The 26,356-nt window shown below is 38.0% G+C and overlaps 1 protein-coding gene and 1 non-coding gene across 11 annotated transcripts in view; one reads left to right on the top strand and one right to left on the bottom strand.

The window, feature by feature from the left end:
- Window positions 1-26,356, top strand: part of PTPRK (protein tyrosine phosphatase receptor type K) — a 619,180-nt gene that overhangs the window by 290,605 nt on the left and 302,219 nt on the right. The window lies entirely within an intron of this gene.
- On the bottom strand, window positions 320-427 carry LOC147366082 (U6 spliceosomal RNA). The gene has a single exon (XR_015133531.1). It is a non-coding gene; the product is annotated as a U6 spliceosomal RNA (small nuclear RNA).

The raw sequence follows: 26,356 nt of genomic DNA, 5'->3' as shown, positions 1-26,356 counted from the left end.
TTCAGTTTTGGCTTCCTCAATGTGGACAGCAATGGGATTGCTGGGTTGTATGGCAGTTCTATTTCCAGTTTTTTAAGATATCTCCCCCTGTTCTCCAGTGACTGTACTAGTTTGCATTCCCACCAATGGTATTAGAGGTTTCTCTTTTCTTTACACTGTCTCCAGTGTTTATTGTTGTAGACTTCTTGATGGCAGTCATTCTGATCAATGAGAGATGGTACCTCATTGTGGCTTTGATTTGCATTTCTCTAATAAAGAGTGATGTTGAGCATTTTTCATGTGTTTGTTAGTCATCTGTATGTCTTTGGAGAAATGTCTGAAAAATATGGAATGCTTCATGAATTTGCATGGCAGTCATCCTTGTGCAGGGGCCATGCTAGCTTCTGTATTGTTCCAGTTTTAGTTTATGTGCTGCCCCAGTGAGCACTAAATCTTGGTTTTCTTGTTAGCAGTGGATAACTAGCTTGGTATTCCAATATTGCCACCGTAAGCATGTTTGTCCAGTTGGAAGAGAAGTTTCAGGAAACCACCAACCATTATTTTCATTTATACTTTAACTCACTCTTCCCTGATTCTTCACAACATGTTGGACAGATTTCATAATTTGTGATCATTTTCAGTTATTAAAATCCCGGTCAGTCCACTTTAAGTGTGCGTGCTCAAATTTTGCCTCCCTCCCCTCCACTCATTCTCACCTAGACTTGCAGTTGAGCTTTCAAAGGAGAGAAGTCAGTACACAGTTAACTGTTTCTTTTGTCTTCTTGCCAGTACATGGTTGGAAGTGGACACAAAGGAGGCAGAGATCTTTTTCCTTAGTTGGACCTATGTTAGCTGTCAGGAGCAACCCTTGATTTTACTCTGAGTTTGTTTCTTTTATAGCTGTGCAAAAACTGCCTTGTACTGGCTCACACAGGCTGATTGTTAAATATTCAGAAATTTTGTGATCTTGCTGTTAAAGTAACCATTACTAATTGTGTTATATAAGTGAATTATGTTAAAAAAGAAAATTATAAATACTTAAAACTGATCACTTCCTAATTAACTTGCTTCATTTTATTGTCTATACTCTTGATGTTTATCTTTTTATGGTACAAAATACCATATAGATGGTAATATGCTACTGCATGTCTCTTCCCACTCTGCATTCAGTAACTTAGCATTTGTAGCTTGAGATTGGCCATGGTGTGAGTATTTTCACCACTGAAATAATACGTGTCACAAACCAGAATCTGTCGTCTTTCCTGCTTTCCCAGTAAATTGTGGAAAATTTACCAACATACTACTGGGGTCACCAAATTATGGTTCTTTCTGGTCCCTTCTGTTACCACCACAGCGAGTGTCTCTCCACTAACAGTCTCCTCTTCATTCTTAGGTGATTTTTTCCAAATTCTTCTGACAGCTTCTTCATAAAGCATTAACCTCCCCCCAGCCGCCCTTGGAGCCATTTGCCTTCTAACAGGTACTCCCAGTACTGATGAGTGATTCCTCTAGAACCTTCTTTCTATTTGGCCTTGGAAAAGTTCCCATGGAGTAAGCCCCTGCTTCTCCTGCCTCACAGAGGTAGGAGTGCCCATTATGGACTATAGTACATTACTCTCCCTTGTGAGATCAGCTGGGGGTCAAGGTAGTAGGCCCTATAAAGCTGGACCTACCACTGCTCAGCAAACCCTGAAGGAAGATAGGCTGTAATTGTTTATGAATTATCTAGAATGCTGTGTACTTTAGGACATTTTTTGCCTTTGGCTTAGGACAGTTACAACTTCATGCAAAACAAAGAAGTACCAGTTAATCTCCTATTGTATAAAGACTAAATGAGCCAAAGTATTTTGTATTTTTTTGTTATTTCACAAAATAGACTGTTGATGTTGATGTTTCATATTGACATGCAAACTAAATGAAGTAAAACGTGGATATTCCTATCATAGGCCCTGCTCTTAAACTGATTATCTAAAGCAACTGGCAGTTTAGATGATTTGGGGTAAAGTATCTGTTTCTGTTTTCTTCTCTGGCATGCCACCCTCATAGCCAATAAGTAGGAATAGTTTTATCTTTTTTAAAGGAAAACTCAAACACTATCATTTCTTTTCCTTGGGAAGTTAGTATTCTCTTTGTACATGGATATTTAATGTTTCTCAAAGTATTCACTGCTATAAAAAAGGGTTCAAAAATTTAGGATTGTTAAGACATTGATATTGATGATTGACATCTGTATTTTAGCTTAAGACTTAGACTCTAAATCGGATTCCCTTAAGATAGAATCCCCTTTAAAGGGGATATAATTTATAATACATTTTTACTGCATGAACTTACTTGGTTTCAAAAATTTAATCTTGAGTTTGTCTCACATGAACCTGGGGGAAAGCATGGAAACTGGACATAAAATTGGTGTATCAACAATTTTGCATTGTAGTGTAACTTTCACCCTTGCTCCTTAGTTTGTCATCATAAACTTGGGATAATATCTGAACCTGGAAAGTAATATTCGACTCTGATAGCAAACCACATGGTATGGCATGATCCAGATAAAGCACCTTGACTGGCTTTGTCATTTGTACACATAGAGAGGCTTTTCTCAGGCTGAGTAACTACTGGTGTGGGAGCCTAGGTTTAATCATGTTACTCTTGATTGTTAGTGCCATGAAATAATTAGTCCACCATGTAAGGGCCCAACTCAATGCTTTCCTTAAGAGTAGAGCCTACATTCTTGATTCTTATGGAATTTGTATTGCTTTTATATGAAAATTTACTCTGACCATCCATTGGTATCTTTTTTACTTTTGATTTCACTATCATTAATATGCCTCCTAAATGCTAGTCTCCAGATTTGTTGAAATGCATATTTCAGAGCTCTGCTGTCCAATGAGATAGTGACTAGGTAGATGTTATTATTTAAATTTAATCCAAGCTAAATGGCAGCCTAAGTGCCCATTGATGGATGAATGGATAAAGAAACTATGGATAAATGGATAAAGAAACTAGATAGACAATGAACTATTACTTAGCCATAAAAAAGAAAGATAGCTTACCATTTGTGACAGCGTGGGTGGACCTAAAGAGTATTATGTTAAGTGTAATAAGTTATACATAGACAAATGCCATGTTCACTTACATATGGACTCTGAAAAGCAAAATAAATGAGCAAATACAATCAAGATATATACAGTCATAGATACAGAGAACATAAAAGTAGCTGTCAGAAGGGGTCGGAGGGATGAGAGAAATAGGAGAGGAAGACTAAGGGGTACAAATTTACAAAATAAATGAGTCGTGGGGATGAAATATACAGAGTAGGAAATATAGTTAATGAGAATGTAATATTTTTGTATGGTGACAGATGGTGACTAGATTTACCTTGGTGATGACTCTGTAATGTATAGGACTATTGAATCACTTTGTTATGCTTTGGGAACTAACTTAGTGCTGTGGGTCAATTGTACTTCAAAAAAATAAACAATCTCGTAGAAAAAGGGATCATATTTGTGATTACCAGAGGTGGGGGTGGGGTGGGGAAGGGAAATTGAATGAAGGCGGTCCAAAGGTACAGACTTCTAGTAAATAACGTAAATAAGGTACATAAGGACGAGGGATGCAATGTAAACTGTGATAAATGAGTTATCACTGTTGTAAGTAATATATAAAAGCTATTAAGAGAGTAAATCCTGAGAGTTGTCATCACAAGGAAAAATATTTTTTTTCTTTATCTATAAGGAATGATGGATGTTCAGCAGACTTACTGTGGTAATCATTTCATGATTTATTTGAGTCATGCCTTACACCTTAAACTTATACAGTACTGTATATCACTTATATCTCAGTACAACTGGAAGGTAAAAATTAAAACAAATACTTCTTTGTTTAAAAAAGAAAAATACATTTTCTCAGTCACACATTTCAAGTGCTGAATGCCCACATGTTGCTGGGCCACTATGTAGGATGAATAGATACAAGTTTCCATGTGGAACAGAGCTCTGTCGGATGGTATTGCTCTAGACTCTGAATCTCCCTTTATAGTACCCATCCTTTAATAGCTGTAGACATGTGGCTAGATCATATTGTAAACATTTTGCTAATTCAAAAATCAAGATAAAGTGTACCTTATAAAGAATCTATAATGATAAGCCTATGATAAAGGCAGGAGGAGAAGGGGGTGACAGAAGATGAGATGGTTGGATGGCATCACTGACTCAGTGAACATGAATTTTAGCAAAGCCCAGGAGATCTGAAGGACAGGGAAGCCTGGTATGCTGTAGTTCATGGGGTTGCAAAGAGTCTGACATGACTTGGCAACTCAACAACAATAACAAAAGATTGCATGGTGTTTTACCTATATAATGGAGTAAAATAATTTAAGGGCTAGCTTGTAAAATTGACTGTTACTTATTTGTAACAATACTTTTCTCCTTTAGAAACATTATCTTCAAATTTCAAATCCATACAACCCATTGAAAAGTCTTTGTGAATATTGATTTCTCTTTTTATATCTTTGATCATGTGAGCAACAGGATATAAAACAGTGCATCATCTAATATGTTGGAACAGAAATTGAGGTTTTGTTTTCAATTTCTAATTTTAAGCATTGGGTTTGATATAGAGTGAAAAGTAAAGATAAGGTAGGACTTATATTTATACAAGTGAAATAGAAAATGAAGTTCAGAGCTGGATCGAGTGACAGATCAAGTCAGGTAAAAAAGAAATTATGGCTAAACAGGTTCCGGATGAAAACTGATTAGATCCCTCAGACTGTAGCTAAAGAGAGAAGTGGAAAAGCTAAGAGAATGCAAATCAGTTTTGTAATTTCTTTGGTTAAATTTTTCCCCAGATTTTAAAGAGGAACTACACAATTAAATGTTAAGCTGTTAAAGGAATGTTTCTTAAGGGTCTTTAAAGAACTTGTTACTACATTTGATTTTTTTTTTTTTTTTGTAATATCATCTAATTTACTTGAAATTTCTGTGACAGCATACTTTATTTTTTTCAACTTTTTTATATTTGAGTATAATTGACTAACAATGTTGTGTTAGTTTCAGGTGTACAATAAAGAGATTCAGTTATACGTGTATCTATTCTTTTTCAAATTCTTTTCCCAGTTATGCTGTTACAGAGTACTGAGTTGAGTTCCTAGTGCTATATAGTAGGTTCTTGCTGGTTATCCATTTTAAATACAGCAGTGTGTACAAGCGACAGAATACTTTAATAGTGGAGTTGAAATGAGAAAGAGTTTTGTTCAGAGTATATTTTTAAAATTCAGATCAGTCATTCATTCGTGTCTGACTGTGGAACTCCACGGACTGCAGCACGCCAGGCTTCCCTGTCCATCACCAACTTCCAGAGCTTGCTCAAACTCATGTTCATCGAGTTGGTGATTTTTAAAATTGTGATTATATAAATCTTTAATTGCTTAGGATATTACTAAACTGCTTTCAGAAATGGATGTTACACAAGTATTTACAAGGAAAATATTCCTATCTCTCTAATTCAAATTAGAGAAGTGATACATTACAGCCCTATGACTGGCCGGCCTCCCTAACTCTCATTTCTATTTTTCTTACCTGAAAATCTGTGTATGGAAGGCACACTTCATGCCACTTGCTGTGCTAGGGACATTGAAGGTGCAAAGATAAGGGCCATTTTTTCCATTTCCTCAGCCATCCCCATAGTTAATACCATCGTCACCCTTTCCTTGAGTAACTGCAGTGATCCCCTTAATAATGCTTCTGCTTCTGGCTCTTTCTCTCTCACAAACCACTTCTCCTCACATTTGTCACCACCAGTTTCTTTAGATCATAATTCAGATTATGTCTTTCCTCTGCTAAGCCTGTTCTACTACATTTAGAATAAAATCCAATCTCTGTTTTAAAAAATGGATTTTAAAATATATTTTTGAGGAAGCCAATGTCATGAAAAATATAGTTCAGAGAATAATAATATAATCTTTGGCCTAAGAAAGAGTTTCTAAGTTACATCAGTAAAACCAATCCTAAAAGTTCAAATACCAAAAGTTGAAAAAGTTTTTACTTTTTTTTTTAAAAAGTTTCACTTTTTAGTGAAACTCTCCACCCAACCCCTCCCTCAAGGTAACTACCGCTGGTTGGGTCTATATACTTTAAGACTTTTTTCTATGAAGTTACAGTCCTGATTTTACCTTCTCAGAGACTTCCCCTGATCCTGTGTCTTACTCTTTTTCTTTTATTATGTGCCTCCTTAGCACGTTGTCACCATACTATATATTCATTTATTGTCTTTCTTCTGTATTAGTATTTTTTTAATGAAAGCACCAGCTTTTTTTATGTTGTTCACCTTTTGTACACTTTATGCGTTCAGTAGATAGTTACATAATGTTCAAATGTATATGCTATGCTAAAAAGGGCATAAACATGGAAATCAGTATTTTAACTCCATAGTTATCTCCTTTACTTCCTTTTTCCCATTTCCTTGGATTTCTCTGAGCAGTTAGCTCTTGTATTAGCATGGGTACTTCAAGAAGAGGTGAAAGAAAATATGAAATCAAGACCTCATTAATCTATTAACCAATTAAACCATGCATGATTAACTCTGTGGTATCATTGCATGTGTAAAATATTTTGATCTTTTAAACAGAATCATATGAAAGCTTTAATTATTACCTTGCTTAATTTAACTTTATGTAGTGGTCTTATTGTAGACATTTTAAGAGGTTTCCTTTATCTTTTTAAAGAAGAAAGTAGGTACAAATAGTATAGATATAAGTAAACTCATTTTTTAAATGAATGTATCTATAGTGTAAGTAAAAAGCAAATGATTTTATTTCCTATAAATTCCCCCCAACATATCTCTTCAAAATATCGTACTTAAGTAGTTGTTAGTGGTCCTAATTGATTTTTCAATTAAAAAAATACAGTCTGACATTTTTTCTTTCTATCAGACTTATCACAAGTAAATTTTAGGCCTATTTAAAAATCAGAGACCTCTCTGATTTTTGAGTCTGAAGTTCAAATTAGTTTAGTAAGCTGTTCGTTTTTTGATGACATATAGTATAGGAAAAATTAAAGATGAATTTTCACCCATCTCCTGTCTATGAAAACTGAATTTAATATAGATTGAAATAAATAAAAATTTTCAATTTATTACAGCAATGCAATAAATGTACTTACTATTACTAATGCAATAAATTGTACTTACAATAAATTCACTTCCAATTTTATAAGTCTCAGAGTAAAGACAGTGTTATGACATTATTTTCAGTCTCATATTAAATTTAAGTAAATTCTCTTCTCTATGATAATTTACCTTAAACACTGATGCTTTGGTAGTAAAATTTTGGATTAACCAAAAAACGGACAAACCTCCCCCCCCCACACACACACATTTTCCTGAAGATATAATAATATATACTTGCTCTCTTCATAAATATGTATATGAATGTAGGGATAAAATTTTCTCACATCATTTTACATGTGTACAATAGGTATTTCTTGATTTGCTGAGTAATATCCAAACATGTTTAAGTGTAATTTTAGATATTTTGTTCTTTCTGGTAAGATTCCAAGCCTTCATTCTGGTGGTTGTTACCAGTGTCCTTTTTTAGGTACAGATCAATCACATCATCTCATTTGTAAAACTCTTCAAAGGCATGATACTGTTAGGCTAAAGGGCAGACTCCCGCTTCTGGCATGTCTCTGCAAGGTAAGGTCATGGCCTCCTATTTCCCAGCTTCATCTCCTTGTTCTCATCTTCCTGGGTGTGTGCTCAGTCATGTCTGACTCTTTGCGACACCATGGACTGTAGCCCTCCAGGCTCCTCTGTTCATGGGATTCTCCTCTCCAGGAAATCTTCCCAACCCAGGGATTGAACTCGTGTCTCCTGCACAGGCAGGTGGATTCTTTACTTCTGAGCCACCTGGGAAACCCTTCTCTTCTTCCTGTGTGCTGTGCTGCACTTAGTCACTCAGTAATATCTGACTCTTTTTGACCCCTTGGACTGTAGCCTGCCAGGCTCCTCTGTCCATGGGAATTCTCCAGGCAAGAATACTGGAGTGTGTTGCTATGCCCTCCTGCAGGGGATCTTCCCAACTTAAGGATTGAACCCAGGTCTCCCGCATTGTAGGTAGATACTTTACCCTCTGAGCCACCAGGGAAGCCCAAGAATACTGGAGTGGGTTGCCTATCCCTTCTCCAGGGGATCTTGCCAACCCAGGGGTCGCCTGCATTCCAGGTGAATTCTACCAGCTGAGCCACTTGGGAAGCCCTTTTCTTCCTGCTGCTGCTACTGCTGCTAAGTCGCTTCAGTCGTGTCCAACTCTGTGCGACCCCATAGAATACCCTATCCCTGGGATTCTCCAGGAAAGAACACTGGAGTGGGTTGCCATTTCCTTCTCCAGTGCATGGAAGTGAAAAGTGAAAGTGAAGTCGCTTAGTCGTGTCCGACTCTTCACGACCCCATGGACTGCAGCCTACCAGGCTCCTCAGCCCACGGGATTTTCCGGGCAAGAGTACTGAAGTGGGGTGCCATTGCCTTCTCCGCCTCTGCTTAAGTATCCCTAAAAGTTCTATAGATTGCTTAGGCCAGTACATCAGGAAGTTCCTATTTTTGCAAGTGATCTTTGTTTACTCTGATACTTTGTTTGTTCTTCATTTTATGTTTTAAAACTACCCTGAAATCATTTCCTGTTTGAATCATTGCTTTCCCATATAGAAAATAATTCATCAATCTTTCTCTTGTTGTATGTCATTGCTCTGCATAAGTCATAGATCTTTTCTTCCTAGAGGTTGTGGCTCTGTCTTTTATCCATCTTTACAGCCCCAGGGGCTGGCATGCTTAGTGTGTGCTCACTAAGAGCTCAGGGATACAGATGATCCCTCTGACCAGAGAATCTCTCAGAGAGATTTTCTGAAGTCTCTTGCTCTTCCTCCAGGTGGAGGAATTCTCTCCTTCCTCTGAACTCTTAGATCTCTAACTCTGCTGTTCTTTTTGACAATGCCACATTTCTTTTTAAAATTTTTATTATTTATTTTGAGCTGTGCTGAGTTTTCGTTGCTGTGCAGGCTTTTCTCTAGTTGTGGTGAGCGGGGGCTGCTCACTCTCTAGTCGTGGTGCTCAGGGTTCTCACTGCAGTGGATTCTCTTGTCGCAGAGCACGGGCTGTAGGGCGCACAGGTTTCAGTACTTGTGGCACATGGGCTCTAGAGCACAGGCTCAATAGTTGTGGCACATGGGTTTAAGTTGCTCCGTGGCATGTGGGATCTTCCTGAATCAGGGATCTAACCCATGTCTCCTATGTTGGCAGTCAGATTCTTTACCATGTAGCCACCAGGGAAGCCCTTACATTTAGTTCTTAACATGTCCATCTCTTTCTGCCACGTTGTGACTCTTTTGAAGTCAGCGTTTAAAAATTAGGTACTTCTTTCTTTCTAGCGACTATCAAATATTATGCACTACATTTTTGGATGCATAAATGAGTAGCCAGTGGTTTAAACTTTACAAACTTAGTATTTTTCTTAATATATATATATTATTGAAGTACAGTTGACTTACAGTGTTTCAGGGGCACAGCAAGGTGATTCAGTTCACAGAGCATTCATATATTTTAAGTGTAGTGGGTTGTCTGAAAAAAAGAAAATCTATAACTCTAACCATGAATTGATTTTCCATGCAAAGAGAACGATGCTGAAGCAAGGAGACTAGTTTTTAGAATGAGCTCTTCCATTAGTAATTGTAGGACCAAGACAAAGACTTCTAGCTGTTTCTTTATCTCTAAACCAAGGTAGATCAGTTTAGATGAGTGGTTCTCAGATTTTATCCTGCATGAGTATCACCTGAAGAAACTTTGTGCCTGAGAGTTTAGCACTTCTATCAGATCTGCAGATGCTTCTGGTGCCAGAACCACATGTCAATTTTTGACTTGGTCTTTCTAAGGTATTTTTCAATCTTCAATATGATTTACTGATATATTAATGTCATTATGCACAACCAGTGCAAAGTTTCAGTAGGTTAAGTATTTTCGGATGTCTCTGGAAAAGGCCTTTGCTTTTCAGCAATTTCTAATCTACTTTAGATTCATTTGAGTGACTCAAATTTAGGTGATTCAAGTCATCTAAATCACTCTAGTTGTTTCCTATTGTTTATGCTGTTCATTAAACAGCATACTTTGCCATTATAGTGTCTGTCACATTCCCTTACCTATAACCAAATCCTTCCAATAAACTAAGCCTTTTCCTCCTTTTTCATTCTCCATTCTCAGTAAAGATAGAGCTTATCGCTCACTGTCTATCTTTGAAGACCAATTTTATTCCATTCTGTCTGCTGTAGGTAACAAAAATGGTTTATGAATCAATCACATTTTTATATAGTTTTAGGCTTTTGTAATTGTACATAGAGTTCCAAGGATTTCTTTCTCATCAGTATTGTAATTTCTAAAATTCTGTGCCTCAGATAACCCATTTTTTATTGATAGCCAGACACCCAGAGCAGTTATGAATGTTCTTCAAAAATAATATTGATTTTATTATATAGAAAAGGATGTCCATTTTCCTTCTTTTTTGACTGAGATTTCAGACTTCAGTTCTTGTTAACTTCAGACCTCTGAATAGTCTAGGTAACAGCTTTTTGTCTTACAGTTTTATCAAGAAAGATTCTTAAGCTATGACTGTGTCCTTCCCTGATGTATGACACGATTTTTATTAACTATGTCACTGAATATTTTAGTTGATATTCTGAAAATAACTAATTGAATGTGTGTGCACGCTTGTGTGTGTGCACCCATTTTTCAGGAATGCTGAGATATCTAGTGTTATTGTGGTGCTAGGATTTCTTCTAAAGTTTTCCACTAATATCTTAAATTATATAATAGGTATATCTGTACTCTTTCATCTTTGCAGTCAAAGATATCACTGTTCTTGCAAATTTAAATGTAAAATAAAATGGGAAAAAATTCATGGAGTTATTTATCCTTGCATTCAACTAAGTGCACAGATTGGTTACACTAATTGTATAAAAATCTCTCTCTACCCTGATCTGAAGCTATTTTTTCAAGAGGAAATGGTAACATATAGTACCTTTGAAATTGCTTAATTCTTAAGCCAATATGATGAAAATAAAGAGTTCTCTTTTTACATGTGGTCTTAACAAAATAATTACTTATTAATATGTTTGCATCTGTGATGTGAGGGCTCAAATTTAGCATCCAGATGAACTTTGCTTTGATGGTGACTAATCTGTTATACTACCTGTGGAATGGCATTTAATTACCTGGTTCACTTAAAGCTTGCTTTTCTCTTTGATATAAGTGCATGACATTGACAGATTTTGTATGTTAATTTTGTATATAATTTTTAATGTGATAGTGCACATACATTCTCTGCTCATTTTAATTTTCTTAATTGAGTTCCATGAGTATAGATTAGAGTTCTTGAGAGTCAGATAAGTTTGGTGAGAAACAGACTTACTGTGTTAGTTTGAGAGCACTTTATTTTCAGATATAGTTGTGCAAGTGAAGTGATCTGCTATGTGTGAGATTGGACTGTTGGTGCTAAAATTTAAAAGGTTCTGCCTGTGGATTGTAAGAAGACAAATGGCACATCTTTAGAAGCAAGGAAAAATAGTACTGTAATTCAGTGTCATGTTGATAGAAATAGCAACCTTAACCAGTCATCTTTTATTTTTGGCTCCGACAACTAACCATAAAATATAACCCAGATGGTGGAGCTATGATAGTAAAGATACAGAGATGACATTTTGCTGATGAATTTGCTACCCTTTGCTTCTCCACTTTCAGTTTTATACTAAATCTTTATGATGTAAGTTGCTTGCTTATGTATTTAAGGACAGACCCATAGGATTAAAAATGTGATGAATGGCATTTTTAGATCTTGGATTATTTCCGTTAACTTTGTTTAATTTCCCTCTTCTCATAATTTTTTTGACTTTTTCTCTCTTTTGCCAAATTCTTACTCTAACATAAATTAGGCTGTGCCATGAACAAGTGGGTCCTATTTCAATTTATTTCTGAATACATATTTAAAGACATATTATAGTATTATGCCTAGTCTGTCTGCTTATTTTAGAACTGGGGATTCTAAGGAATGAAGGGAGTTGGACACATTATACTGTGGTTTCTATTCTCAGTCAGCTTTAGCATAGAAGACCCCAAATTGAGATGAAAAGGGTTAGGTAAGGGTACCTTAGTGATGTTGGTGTAGTATTGTTCAAAACTTTTTTTTTTTTTTTTCGCGTTAGAGATTAGGAATGGGTAAGGTAGTGGGTGTGTTGCTGTGGCACTAAAGACTTTAGAGTTACCTCACGGCCGGCAGCATCCATGCCACTGAGGTTTACCTTGTCGCCTGGTTTCTCAAAGGCTGGGGTCTTAAAACAGTGCCTGTATTGAATCAGTCCCTGGAGCACGACAGGAAAGGGAGTAAAGGGTGAATATTTATGGAGAATCTTCTAAACACATATAATCTCTTTTTTAAAATATAAATTTATTTATTTTAATTGGAGGCTAATTACTTTACAATATGGTATTGGTTTCGCAGCGGAAGCATGTTGGGCCCATATAATCTCTTTGAATCCTCACAGTGACCCCTTGAGGTCAGCACAGGATTTGAGTTGAGGTCTGTGACTGTTGAGTTTGGGCTCTGCCTGACACTGCTGCTGCTGCTGCTAAGTTGCTTCAGTCGTGTCTGACTCTGCGACCCCGACCGGTAGATGGCAGCCCACCAGGCTCCCCCATCCCTGGGATCCTCCGGGCAAGAATACTGGAGTGAGCTGCCATTTCCTTCTCCAATGCATGAAAGGGAAAAGGGAAAGTGAAGTTGCTCACTAGTGTGCCCTTATCTCTGTGGTGTGAATGTTTTCATTATCATAAGAGACATATCAAAACCTTATTGAGAAAGCAATATGTGCCTTCCTCCTCCCCAAATGCATCTTAATAATATAGAGAATATGCAGATAACACAAAAATTCCCCTTGCATTTATTTTGTAAATATTATTTATTCTTGATTCAAGTTTTAAGTTTATCTATTTTCAGAGATGGAATTTTTCTGGGTGTCTCTTAACTATATTATGGAGTCATGTGTTGTTCTATGCATATGAATCTATTCTATATTATTCTGTATTCTATGCATATGAATCTATAATAGAATCAATATCTATTCTAATTAAAAAGACCAGTGACAGTTTCTTACAAGTATATGTTTAAGGAATGATAATTAATTGAAGTAACTAATGGAACTAATGGACTATTATTATGAGCTTAAACATTCTGGCTTCAGCTCTAAAAATTATTCTTATTAGGTCCTTTACTTAGATCTTTGAGATACTTTTGGTGATTATGTTAGAGATAAGCCAACTCCTTGGGCTAGTTTGAAACATAGGAATGTACTTTGCTTGCATATTCGTTTTAGTGTGGAGACTTCTCAGACAGCCTTCTTTGGCCTTTTATTTTGTAGAGTCTTCTGTGGAGTGAAATCTTTTCGGTTTTATTTTCTCTTTTTGATCTGTGGTCCTGGAGTTTTACTATTGCTTGGACACTGGCATGTGCTTTGATTGATGTCCTGTTGTTTATCAGGCAAATACAATACCACCCTGGCAAGGGTTGCATTTGGATGGATGTTGTAGTTTTTTTGATGCAAGTGCAGTCTTATTGTACCTACTGTTGTCTTCCATGTTAGATGATGTAGCAGTTCCTCTCATCACTTAGGCAATTTAAATCCCAGGGTTTTCTGGTAACATTGAGTTTTATTCAAGAATACTTGGCTACACTATACACAGAATTTGCATTCAAAAATCTACTTAAGTCACATATTATTAAAATTGTGTGTGGATAGATAGGGTTTTGCGCATGCACCTTTATGTGTGTGAGTGTGTGTGTGTGTGTCTGTGTGTGTTTCTGTTGCATGATTGACATTGTAACTATACAAAAACCCTGCATGTATTCAGGTAATAGTGTAGGTTTTAGGATCTCTGGAACTCTCATTACTCTTTTTAGAAAACGAATTCCTGTATCATGCATCGAACCTGGACTGGCGATTCGTTTCACATATGATATTATACATGTTTCAATGCCATTTTCCCAAATCATCCCACCCTCTCCCTCTCCCACAGAGTCCAAAAGACTGTTCTATACATCTGTGTCTCTTTTGCTGTCTCGCTTGATGGTACAGGTAGGGAGGGGGGTTCAGGATGGGGAACACGTGTATACCTGTGGCGGATTCATGTTGATGTGTGGCAAAACCAATACAATATTGTAAAGTAATTAACCTCCAATTAAAATAAATAAATTCATATATATATATATATATATATATATATATATAAAGAAAATGAATTCCTAATGTTCAGTCTTGACAAGACTGGTCCTCCAGAGAAACAGGCCATATTTAATCTCAGGATATCTTAAGGAAAATAACTGACTGATTTTGAGTTTTTGCATACCTTTAAGTCGTGAAGGTGCTAAGGATAGCTAAAATATGAAATGTGAAATGGTTTTAGATGAAGAATCAATTGCAAAAGAATTGAACATGACTTAGCGACTAAACAACAACGTATGTCTTAAGTGCCTTCCATATTTAGTAGGCATTATATTAGAATCCTCTAATTGCTCTCTCAAGCAGCTTTACAACCAAAGAATATACCAGTATATCTTTTGCTTAAATAGTTTATCTAGGTACCTTTTGCAATTGTAGGTATTTTTCAGGAGTTAAACAAACAAGTAAGCAACCAATGTCAAGGACTGTTAAGAATGCATTCGTTTCAGAAAGCCTCCAGGCCTTTACTAAAGACATTTTCACATGTTAGACTCTTAGAAACCAACTATTACATGACTCAATAGGCAAGCCAGCCTGGCCTGCAGGGGTCTAACAGGGTGAAGCTCCTAATTCTATACTTTCAGTGAAACTTTATTGAGAGAGCAGAACCCCAGACTGACAATAGCTCTATGAAAAGAGCTATTGTGGGTGACTGCTTTTTCACACTGGACTTCTGTTATCACCTGCCAGTTACATGCATATTAATTTTTAACTATGAACAGAAATACAATATTTTTACACTTGAAAACAAACTGGATTCTATATTTTAAAGTTGCCACATAGTTATTTGGTTTATTCAGTATAAGATCTTCTGGGGCCTGTAAGCAGAAATTTATTCCTCACAGCATTATTTAACTATTCAAGGGAAGTAATTATGTTTTCATGGTTTCTAAATTAGCTTGGGAAAATTATCTGGAACTTTCTCAAGGGAGAATCATTTTATTATGTCAACAAAATTTTGAGTTAGGTAAAACTGAATTAAATACCTTACCCCCATAATTCCCCTGAAGGCAAAACTTATTAACTAGAATAATCTAATACATGGTTGTTTTCTGTAACATGTTGGAACTCTTTCCAAGTCCCAATTGTCAACAGGATTCTTGTGTTTCACTGATGCTGTGGGGAATAACCAAGTCACTGCCCTCAATGAGCTTATATTTTAGTAGGGAAGATAAACCTTGAAAATTTATTTAGATAATTAATTATGTTATAATAATCATGGTCTGTTGTAGCTCCGCACTTAGGATGTGTGTGTGCTCAGTAGCTTCAGTCGTGTCCGTCTCTTTGGGACCCCATGGACTGTAGCCCACCAGATTCATCTGTCCATGGGATTCTCTAGGCAAGAATACTGGAGTGGGTTGCCATGCCCTCCTCCAGGGGATCTCCCAGACCCAGGGATCGAACTCACGTCTTGTGCGTCTCCCACACTGCAGATGTGTTCTTTACCCACTGAGCCACCTTGGAAGCCCACACTGCGGATATGTTTTCCCAAACAGCCTCTAAAAGGGCAGATATTAACACCCTGCAGCTTAGAATCAGGTTAGTGGGTAGGAATCACCGTTGTCCCTTTGAATTCTTTCCTTTCAACCATGACATCATCCTTCTGAGTGAAGTCACTTTCTTCTATCCATCCTGAACTTTAATACTGGTGTCAGGCTTGCTTTCTTCACTTCCAGGGCCCACCATTGTCCTGATGGCTTCAGGATCATTGAGGGAAGCCCCTTGGTAGTTCCTTCATCTCTTCATCTATAAAAATCACCTTCCATATTTTACCCATCTGTGAAAATCATTTACCTTGTTTTAATCCGCTGCTTATTAAACACATCTTGTAATATCTCACAGTGTTCTGACTTTACATGTAAGCATCTCACTTTCTGACCATAACATAAATTCATTTCTTTCTACTTGATTAATTTTACCGAAGTCATCCATCAGCCTCATGGGGAGCACTTGTCCATCAAACCATCTGTCTTTTGCTAATTCATCAACTTGCTTATTATATCAAAACTTTATTTTTTAGTAATCTTTTTGTCACATTTTCTATTTCCATAAACTCCTGGATTCCTTTTTTTTTGCTTTCTGTCTACTTTTTATGGGCTTAAGATCAAGCAAATTCTACTTTCAATAGAACCATGCTCCATGGTAGATCAGGATCAGTAGAAATTCTCAGTCACCAGCTTCAAATGGGCCCACAATACTCCTGGATATCCTATCACATTTTTCTTTTCAATTCCCTTTCTCCTCTCCTCTCCATTCTGCTCCATTTGATTCTCTCAAAACTCCAGCCATTCCTCCTACCCTCCTACTCTCCTACCCATCCCTTGTAGCTGAGAAAACCGAGACCATGCAACAGAAACTCCCCTATCTACCAATTCTACAGATTTACTTGTATTGTTTTTCCTTCTTTCCTCATGTTATAAATAGAGTGCCTCCACTGACCTGGAATTTGGATCCTGTGCTTTCCTATCTCATACTAACAGTTATCATTTCTCTCATGTATGCTCAGACTTACCCTATCAAGTTGAATTATCCTCATCAACTTCTAAATCGCTAAGTGTTTTCTGTCCTAAAAATGATAATAAAAAGTTGAACACTTCCCTTGACCCTACGTCTTCTTCCATTCTTGGTTAGATTTCTCCAGAAATTCAGGGAAACTACCTGTAAGAGAATTATAGACATCTCCACTCCCCTGCTCTGTTCATCATTGTCCAATAGGTTTCCATTGTCCCATTTCTGTTACTTCATACAGATGGTTCTTCCTTTGATCACTCTTAATCTCAACATTACCTGTAAGAAGTGATTTTGTTCCAGGTTTATTGAGATATAATTGACATGTAACATTATGTAAGTTTAAGATATATAGTGTTTTGATTTGATACAAGGATGCATTGCAGAGTGATTACCACTACAGTATTAGCTAACACCAGCATGTCACATAATTTCCATTTCTTTTTTGTGGTGGGAACGTTTAAGATATACTGTCTTAGCAACTTTCAAATATGTGGTACAGCAGCATTAAGTATAGTCACCATGCTATACCTAACCTGCTTCCTGTATGCAGGTCAAGAAGCAACAATTAGAACCAGGCATGGAACAATGGACTGGTTCAAAATTGGGAAAGGAGTACGTCAAGGCTGTACATTGTCACCCTGCTTATTTAACTTATATGAAGAGTACATCATGCGAAATGACAGGCTGGATGAAGCACAAGCTAGAATCAAGACTGCTGAGGGAAATATCAATAACCTCAGATATGCAGATGACACCACCCTTATGGCAGAAAGCAAAGAGGAACTAAAGATCCTCTTGATGAAAGTGAAAGAAGAGAGTGAAAGTTCAGTTCAGTTCAGTTCATTCGCTCAGTCGTGTCCCACTCTTTGCGACCCCATGAATCGCAGCATGCCAGGCCTCCCTGTCCATCACCAACTCCCGGAGTTCACCCAGACTCACGTCCATCGAGTCAGTGATGCCATCCAGCCATCTCATCCTCTGTCGACCCCTTCTCCTCCTGCCCCCAATCCCTCCAAGTATCAGAGTCTTTTCCAATGAGTCAACGCTTCGCATGAGGTGGCCAAAGTACTGGAGTTTCAGCTTTAGCATCATTCTTTCCAAAGAAACCCCAGGGCTGATCTCCTTCAGAATGGACTGGTTGGATCTCCTTGCAGTCCAAGGGACTCTCAAGAGTCTTCTCCAACACCACAGTTCAAAAGCATCAATTCTTCGGCGTTCAGCCTTCTTCACAGTCCAACTCTCACATCCATACATGACCACAGGAAAAACCATAGCCTTGACTAGACGGACCTTTGTTGGCAAAGTAATGTCTCTGCTTTTCAGTATGCTATCTAGGTTGGTCATAACTTTCCTTCCAAGGAGTAAGCGTCTTTTAATTTCATGGCTGCAGTCACCATCTGCAGTGATTTTTTGAGCCCCCAAAAATAAAGTCTGACACTGTTTCCACTGTTTCCCCATCTATTTCCCATGAGGTGATGGGAGCAGATGCTATGATCTTCGTTTTCTGAATGTTGAGCTTTAAGCCAACTTTTTCACTCTCCTCTTTCACTTTCATCAGGAGGCTTTTTAGTTCCTCTTCACTTTCTGCCATAAGGGTGGTGTCATCTGCATATCTGAGGTTATTGATATTTCTCCTGGCAATCTTGATTCCAGCTTGTGCTTCTTCCAGCCCAGCGTTTCTCATGATGTACTCTGCATATAAGTTAAATAAGCAGGGCAACAATATACAGCCTTGACGTACTCCTTTCCCTATTTGGAACCAGTCTGTGGTTCCATGTCCAGTTCTAACTGTTGCTTCCTGACCTGAATATAGGTTTCTCAAGAGGCAGGTCAGGTGGTCTGGTATTCCCATCTCTTTCATAATTTTCCACAGTTTATTGTGATCCACACAGTCAAAGGCTTTGGCATAGTCAATAAAGCAGAAATAGATGTTTTTCTGGAACTCTCTTGCTTTTTTGATGATCCAGCGGATGTTGGCAATTTGATCTCTGGTTCCTCTGCCTTTTCTAAAACCAGCTTGAATATCAGGAAGTTCACGGTTCACGTATTGCTGAAGCCTGGCTTGGAGAATTTTGAGCATTACTTTACTAGCATGTGAGATGAGTGCAATTGTGTGGTAGTTTGAACATTCTTTGGCATTGCCCTTCTTTGGGATTGGAATGAAAACTGACCTTTTCCAGTCCTGTGGCCACTGCTGAGTTTTCCAAATTTGCTGGCATATTGAGTGCAACACTTTCACAGCATCATCTTTCAGGATTTGAAATGAGAATGAGAAAGGAGAGTGAAAACCTGGCTTAAAACTCAACATTCAGAAAACTAAGATCATGGCATCCGGTCCTATCACTACATGGCAAATAGAATGGGAAACAGTGGCTGACTTTATTTTCTTGGGCTCCAAAATCACTGCAGATGGTGACTGCAACCATGAAATTAAAAGTTGCTTGTTCCTTGGAAGAAAAACTATGACCAACTTAAACAGCATATTAATAAGCAGTGACATTACTTTGCCAACAAATGTGCATATAGTCAAGGCTATGGTTTTTCCAGTAGTCATGTATGGATGTGAGAGTTGGACCATAAAGAAGACTGAGTGCCAAAGAATTGATGTTTTTGAACTGTGGTGTTGGAGAAGACTCTTGAGAGTCCCTTGGACTGCAAGGAGATCAAGCCAGTCAGTCCTGAATGAAATCAACCTTAAATATTCATTGGAAGGATTAATGCTTAAGCTGAAACTCCAATACTTTGGCCACCTGATGTGAAGAGCCGACTCACTAGAAAAGACCCTGATGCTGGGAACCATTGAAGGCAGTAGAAGAAGGGGATGACAGAGGATGAGATGGTCGTATGGTATGATCGACTCCATGGACAATGGTTTGAACAGGCTCTGGGAGATAGTGAAGGACAGGGAAGCCTGGTGTGCTGCAGTCCATGGGGTTGCAAAGAGTCAGACATGACTCAGCGACTGAACAACAACCATTCTACACATTAGATCCACGGAGTTTATTCATCTTGTAAGTGGATATTTGTGTTCTCTGGTAAGACATCATTTATATGTGGAATCTTGAAAAAAGAAAGAAACAGAGACTCGAATGGTGGACATCAGAGTCCTGTGTTTGGTTGAAATGGGAACATGTTCATCATAGTGTTCAAGCTTCTTGTTATAAAATATGCATGAAGGTATTTTTAATCTCTGTCTTAGTGCTTGATCAGCATTTGGTCCTGCAATCTCCCCTTCAAATATTGTCTTATTGGCTTTTGTGATACCATTTCTCTTTTATATTTTTATGCATTTTATTTTTTCCTCAATTTCCTCTTTAATTTTTATAGGCTTATCTTCCTTTGTCCTATCAGGGTGAACTGTAAGGCAAAAATGGAGAAGGTAGCCTGGAATGGATCCTTGAGAATCCAATGCTTAGGCTTCACATGAGAAAAAAAGAGAAGTCAATTATATTTAATGATGTTAACATACTTTTGTTCATGTATTTCATACATTGTGTGTACGTATATGCTGTGTTTATTGCTTAGTTGTGTCTGACTCTTTGCAACCCCAGGGACTGTAGTCTGCCAGGCCCCTCTGTCCATGGAATTCTCCTGGCAAGAGTACCGAAGTGGGTTGCCATGCCCTTCTCCAGGGGATCTTCCCAACCCAGGGATCCAACCCAGGTCTCTAGCATTGCAGGCAGATTCTTTACTGTGTGAGCCACTGTCTATATATAATTTGTTACTGTTGTTATTCAGCTAGCATTTGTGAATGTCGCTTATGTGCCAGATACTGTGAATAAGCTCTGTGGACATAAAGTTGAGTCAAGCACAGCTTCTGACTTTGAGGCCTCACATATACGTATACATATCATATACATATCACATGTACATATCAGAGATGTAGATGTATATGGTTTACTAGCACTGATACAGATAGACCTGAAGCCTTGGTCATCTTGACTAAAATGACTATTTTATTCATTATCCAAATTTGGGCAGGGATATATAGAAATCAACCTATTTTCTATTTCTTTAAGTTTTGTTTCTGGTACATTTATTCTTTGAAGGTGAGTGGGTAATTTACTTTAAACTTTAACTATAATCAATGTTTAAAAATTCAAATCACAGAAAACATATTTGAGAAGGTTTATGGGCGTGCTGCAATTCATGGGGTCGCAAAGAGTCGGACACGACTGAGCGACTGAACTGAACTGAACTGATGGGAATACAATACTAGTTTATCCTAAGGGTTTTTTTTTTTCTCCCAAATACATGACAGGGAGTTAAGTTTTTTGAAAAAAGAGGAGATAATGAGAATAAATTTCATTTTAGTACCTGTGTTCTTTACAGATGTTTTTTCCCGTCATGGCAATGGTGCTCCTTAACCTAGAACACTGACCCTGTGCCAGGAGCTGTTGTTAAATGGTTCAGGTGTGTTAGCTCATTTAATCCTCCTTTAACCCTGAGGTGGATAGTCACAGTTTTGTTTTGAAAGAAAAGAAACATGGCTTTAGATTGTATATCAGTTGAAGTTACACAGTAACTTTACATATGTTTTTCTATAAGGCAAAGTTAATACTTAAAGAATATGAACGAAATGTATCTAACTTTGGAGCCCACACTTGAAAAAAACATTGGCATATAACTGCTTTTCAGTGTTGTGTTGGTTTCTGCTGTGAAATGAACTGAATCAGCTATATGTACACATATATCCTCTCCCTCTTTCCTCCCGCACCCCAGCCTTCTAGTTCATCGCAGAGCACCACGTTGAGTGCCCTGTGCTATATAGCAGGTTTCCTCTAGCAGTCTGTTTTATACATGATAGTGTATTATGTCAAACCCAAACTCCCAGTTCATCACACCATCTCCTTGCCCCTGTGTCCACATATCTGTTCTCTACATCTGCGTTTCTATCCCTGTCACATGGAAACACCCTAAATGTCCATCAACAGATCAATGGATAAAGAAGATGTGCTTCATGTATATAACAGAATATTACTCAGCCATAAAAATAAATGAAATTGGGTCATTTATAGGGATGTGGATGTACCTGGAGTCTATCAAACAGGGTGAAGTAAGTCAGAAAGAAAATGAAAGTGTTAATCACTCAGTTGTGTCCAACTCTTGCGATCCTATGGACTGTAGCCCACCAGGCTCCTCTGACTATAGGATTTCAGAGGCAAGAATACTGGAGTGGGTTGCCATTCCCTTCTCCAGGAGATCTTCCCAACCCAGGGATCAAGCCTGGATCTCCCGCATCACAGGCAGATACTTTACCATCTGAGTCACCTGGGAAGCCCAAGTCAGAAAGAGAAGAGCAAAGATTAATGCATTAATGCATACATGTGGAATCTAGAAAAATGGTACAGTGTAACACTGTGAAATATTGAAAGAAAATTAAGTTCAATTTAGGGTTAGATTTCTCGAATCCATAATACCTTGTCTTACATGGCATTTCGTATATCATTTAATCATTATATATATATCATTTAATCATTTCACATAAACCATTCAATATTCATAAGAAACTTCAATATGGACAAGGCCAGTGTTGTCGATCTGAGGCTGTGAAGACACAGTTAAATAAATCGCATGGGTTCCATGTGATAGCAGACCAACAGCTAGAGCCCAGTCTCCTTACTTGGAGTTGAGCTTCCCCTTATATGCGGCATTTCTTCTGCATTAATTGTTTGCCAAAGGATAATGTCAGTCTTGTTCTTTCATTTTCTCCCCTCCTTCAGTTCGACTTTACTTCATTTATTTAGTTAATAATCCAAGAGTGTTGCTAGAGTAGCAAAATTTTGATTAGAATCATCCCCTTCAGTATTTCAGGTAATGGAATGGAGTGGAAATAGCACGAAAAGCGGAGCCCTTCCATTCTGTTCTCAGGTTGGCCTCTTGGGTGGGTTCAGGTTGACATAGGGTATGGCTTCCCTTGCTCTCTTCCCCTGGGAAGCCCTCGTTGACTATTTGACACCAAGCATTAGCTCTGACCTGAACATTAGCCCGAGCAAGTTTTGCGTAATTAAGCTATTGAGATTGGTTTTCCTTGAGTGGACAGGAGAGCCTTACAAGGTAAGGGCTCTGCTGAAGTGATAAAGCTGATTAGATCTTTAGCAATAAAGGAATCTGCTCTTAGAAATTTTCTCTTGGTCACGTTAATGAGGCAGAGACAACACTTAGCAGGGGAAATGAGGTCACTGAAAAGAGAAACATTTTTTTTTCTTTTTCTTTACTAAAGAACCAATTCTTTCACTCCATTTTAAATCAAGGCCTAAATTTATTGTCCAGAATAAAGGCCAATTTAAATGAACAGATAAGAAACTTTTCTTCAGGGATGTAGTAAACATGTTTAAACTTATCACCTACATGAAGCAAAGGAAGTAAAACAATTCAAGAAAGTAAAACTAAGATAAGCCTAGAATTGAAATAATTTAATTAATGCTAATTGTAACAAAACTGAAATAATGAACTGATTATTCAGCTGCATAGTCTATTCATAACAATGTATTTTTTTCCAGAAATAATTTTCTCATTTTTTCTTTCTGTGCCTTCCCTCCTTCCCTTTCCTTAAACTACCATCAACCATTCAAGCAAATAAAGCTTGTTTTCCTGGGATACACTTATATAAATGTCATTTATTAACAATGTGTATCATCTTACCTTTTCATTTATATAGTACTTTTACAGATGCTACTATTTAAGTTTCATGGAACTTTATAATGAAAGCTGCGTTATCTCCAAATGAGACTTGGCTCTAAAAGGTTATGTGATTTGCTCAGTGATTTGTATACAGGAAAAGTGGGTGTCAATAACAAATTTTCTCATCCCCGAGAATGTGACCTGTACCACAACTGCTTCAAATTATACTTTTTAAAGTTTCTGAGTCTCTCTTCTGTTTCTTGCTAAGTCTTTGTTCCAATATTTAGAAAATGACATAACAGTTGTATCAAAACCTTCACAGGAAATGCAGATTGTGTACACACACACACTCACACATGCACTCACATATATTTCTGTCTTTATAGATTAGCCCTTCTTTCATCATGAAGCAATTGTCTTCCCACAGAAATCTCTTTGACTTCACAACTTCAGCTTATTCCAGGGAAATTAATAGTCATACAGTACAGACTTAATGTAGAAGAGAATTAGCATAGGAGACAGTTTATGGTGGGAGTGATTGAAGAGGGGGTGAATCATCCATGCAGCCTGCTGTGTCACACTGTCTGGCTTTGGGGTGGATATTGGTATGGTATGAGAATGGAAAGGGTGTCATGCTCGTGATACTGCTATTTAGTCAGTATAATACCTGACTAGTTTGCTATTTAAAATGACACTTTATAAATTTAACATATTAGACTTTTAAAGGAAATTTAAAGCTTATTTAAAGGAATGTTCTACTGTGTTTGTGTCTCTGACTTGAGAGGAAATATAGTGAAGTTGATAGATTAGAACCTGGAGGTTGGCTTGGGTTCATTCTTGGCTCTAAGACTTGTTAGCTGTTAGACTTTGGTGCAGCCACTTAACTCTTCTTTAAAATGAGGATAAAAGTAATATCTACCTCGTGTGATTCTAATTAAGATAATATTTGTATGTGTGCAGGGAGGTAAAGAGAGAAGAGGGAAACAAAAGTAGATGTGAGCATGAATGAACATGCTCAATTTGAATAGTCTCGAGTATAGTTCAGTTCAATTCAGTCACTCAGTTGTGTCCGACTCTTTGCGACCCCATGAATCGCAGCATGCCAGGCCTCCCTGTCCATCACCAACTCCCGGAGTTCACTCAAACTCACGTCCATCGAGTCGGTGATGCCATCCAGCCATCTCATCCTCTGTCGTCCCCTTCTCCTCCTGTACCCAATCCCTCCCAGCATCAGAGTCTTTTCCAATGAGTCAACTCTTCCCATGAGGTGGCCAAAGTACTGGAGTTTCAGCTTTAGCATCATTCCTTCCAAAGAACACCCAGGACTGATCTCCTTTAGGATGGACTGGTTGGATCTCCTCACAGTCCAAGGGACTCTCAAGAGTCTTCTCCAACACCACAGTTCAAAAGCATCAATTCTTCGGCGCTCAGCTTTCTTCACAGTCCAACTCTCACATCCATACATGACCACGGGAAAAACCATAGCCTTGACTAGATGGACCTTTGTTAGCAAAGTAATGTCTCTGCTTTTTAATATGCTGTCTACGTTGGTCATAACTTTCCTTCCAAGGAGTAAGCGTCTTTAATTTCATGGCTGCAGTCACCATCTGCAGTGATTTTTGGAGCCCCCCAAAATAAAGTCTGACACTGTTTCCACATCTATTTCCCATGAAGTGATGGGACCAGATGCCATGATCTTCGTTTTCTGAATGTTGAGCTTTAAGCCAACTTTTTCACTCTCCTCTTTCACTTTCATCAAGAGGCTTTTTAGTTCCTCCTCATTTTCTGCCATAAGGGTGGTGTCATCTGCATATCTGAGGTTATTGATATTTCTCCCGGCAATCTTGATTCCAGCTTGTGCTTCTTCCAACCCAGCATTTCTCATGATGTACTCTGCATAGAAGTTAAATAGGTAGGGTGACAGTATACAGCCTTGACGGACTCCTTTTCCTATTTGGAACCCGTCTGTTGTTCCATGTCCAGTTCTAACTGTTGCTTCCTGACCTGCATATAGGTTTCTCAAGAGGTAGGTCAGGTGGTCTGGTATTCCCATCTCTTTCAGAATTTTCCACAGTGTATTGTGATCCACACAGTCAAAGGCTTTGGCGTAGTCAATCAAGCAGAAATCGATGTTTTTCTGGAACTCTCTTGCTCTTTCGATGATCCAGCGGATGTTGGCGATGTTCCTCTGCCTTTTCTAAAACCAGCTTGAACGTCTGGAAGTTCATGGTTCATGTATTGCTGAAGCCTGACTTGGAGAATTTTGAGCATTACTTTACTAGCTGTGAGATGAGTGCAATTGTGCGGTAGTTTGAGCATTCTTTGGCATTGCCTTTCTTTGGGATTGGAATGAACACTGACCTTTTCCAGTCCTGTGGCCACTGCTGAGTTTTCCAAATTTGCTGGCATATTGAGTGCAGCACTTTCACAGCATCATCTTTCAGGATTTGAAATAACTCAACTGAAATTCCATCACCTCCACTAACTTTGTTCGTAGTGATGCCTTCTAAGGCCCACTTGACTTCACATTCCAGGATGTCTGGCTCTAGGTCAGTGATCACACCATCATGATTATCTAAGGCTTATCTATTGAGCATAGTAAGTACTCAATAAAAATTCTCCTCCACTTCAGTAATACTATCTGTCTCAAACATTACCAGAAGACTCTTAATGGCTAACTTTAATTGATTCTTTTTTAGTTTTCCTTGAGCTCTCTCCTGTGTTTTGTGCTTTTTGCTGTGACCTGTGCTTGCATGCTAAGTCTTCAGTCTTGTCCGACTCTGTGGCACTATTGCCTGTAGCCAGCCAGCCTCCCCTGTTCATGGGGTTCTCCAGGCAAGAATACTGGGTGCGTTGCATGCCCTTCTCTTGGGAATCTTCCCTATTCAGGGATGGAACCCACATCTTTTAAGTCTCTTGCAGTGGCAGAAGGATTCTGTCCC

This window comes from Bos grunniens, chromosome 9 (assembly GCF_055505025.1).
Source record: "Bos grunniens cultivar Pamir isolate PY7600 chromosome 9, Bosgru_T2T1.0, whole genome shotgun sequence".
Classification (NCBI taxonomy): domain Eukaryota; kingdom Metazoa; phylum Chordata; class Mammalia; order Artiodactyla; family Bovidae; genus Bos; species Bos grunniens.
Note: the sequence above shows the minus strand (reverse complement) of the source record. Positions and strands in the feature narration are given on the sequence as shown.